Here is a 1,638-nt window from a genome sequence, read left to right on the forward strand (position 1 = left end):
AGCACCCTCACATTATAAAAATCCTTATACAGTTGCTTTTGATCCAAAATTAAAATTAATTGCTTCGAATAATCGTATACTTTTTGTATAAGTTTTTGGCATCGTCCTGGAAATAACGCAGGATAATTTCGTCACTCTGATGATTATTTTCTTATCATCAGGCGAGTTTATATACACTATTTTAAGATAATTTTCAATATAGTTAGTGTAGTTGAAAAAGGGTATTCCGGGTAAAAGTAATACTTTGAAAAGCCGTATTTCTTGATAATTTTTCTTTTCACAGGTAAAATTTTTCAACCGTTGACTGCGAGATTTTAAATTTTTGTGTCGCGTTTGATTCGCACTGCAATCCATCATTATTATCTGTTTTTGTTCCCCTTTTTCCTTTTTGCCGGCTGATAGGTCCTCCTCTATTAGGACCTGAAGACGCCAAAGTCTTCCCACCTCACGTCCTCTTTTTTTCAATAAATAAAACAGTTCACAATATAAAAACTTGGAACAAACTAAAATCTTTTTTTTATTTTATTTAAAAATTCTAAAAATAATTATATTCTTCTCAATAGATTCGAAACGAAACGCTTTGATGTTTATGCCCATTTGTCATTTGGTTCAGATTTAGGCGAAAGGAATTTTTATCGGTTAACAAAAAGGATTTAGTGATGAGCCAACCAACAGTTTTTGCAAAATATTTTTAAGACTCTACTAATCAAAACTCACTCATTTTGTGGCTCAATAAAGCATCTGTGATTCGTTATCTCTCAGGCACATAGTTGTGTAGTTAGTTCAATTTTTTCTAAGAAATATTGGGCCTTTTTTCGGTCGTCATTTAAAATTCGTGGAACCAATCGTACGGATTTCTTCATATTCTCGACACAGCCATGGCATTCAAGCCCAGTTCATCATCTACTATTTCCTGTGTCATTCTTAAATCTTCGTCAATTTTTGCCTTCAGCAGGGCTACATTTGTGTCGTCGGTGAAAGATTTCGTAATCAATAGAAAAATGCCCGGTTTGGAATCTTCGAAACTACTTGGAAATGCTCATAAGGGATGATGCATTCACTCCATATGCATTTTGGCATTTCTAGAAAATTTTCATAGGCTTGAGTTTACGTCGAAATCCGTAGATAATGGGGAAACAATTTTTTGCAGTGTTTGTGATGGAATTTCTACCAACATTATCTTGCATTTACTCCTATCCATTCTTACCGATCTTCTTGAAATTTCACATGAAATATCGTTAGACTTTAACAAATTGAGAAACAACTTTTGTATTTATTTTGAAATGTTTTAAATTCTCCCGACTTACGAACATATTCTACGATCAACTCTTTGGAACAAAATTAGTTCCAAAATCGGTATAAAAAAACAGATACAATCAAATTAAAAAGAAATATACTACAAATAACTTAAATTTACAGTATAGCTCACAAAACCACTCTTAATGATTGCATAATTAATAGTAAATATACTTATAAATGTATATTAATTTAATATGTATTAAAAGAAATCAAATAAAATACGACTAATATTTATTTAATCATGTCAAATATAAAAATTAAAAAGTATTATTTACATATGAAAAGTAAATACAAAAGTGAACAAAGTTAAATATTCAATAAAAATATTAATATAAAAAA

The sequence above is a fragment of the Nicrophorus vespilloides genome, unplaced genomic scaffold (assembly GCF_001412225.1).
Source record: "Nicrophorus vespilloides isolate i.1.1-1 unplaced genomic scaffold, Nicve_v1.0, whole genome shotgun sequence".
In the NCBI taxonomy this organism is placed as follows: Eukaryota; Metazoa; Arthropoda; class Insecta; order Coleoptera; family Silphidae; genus Nicrophorus; species Nicrophorus vespilloides.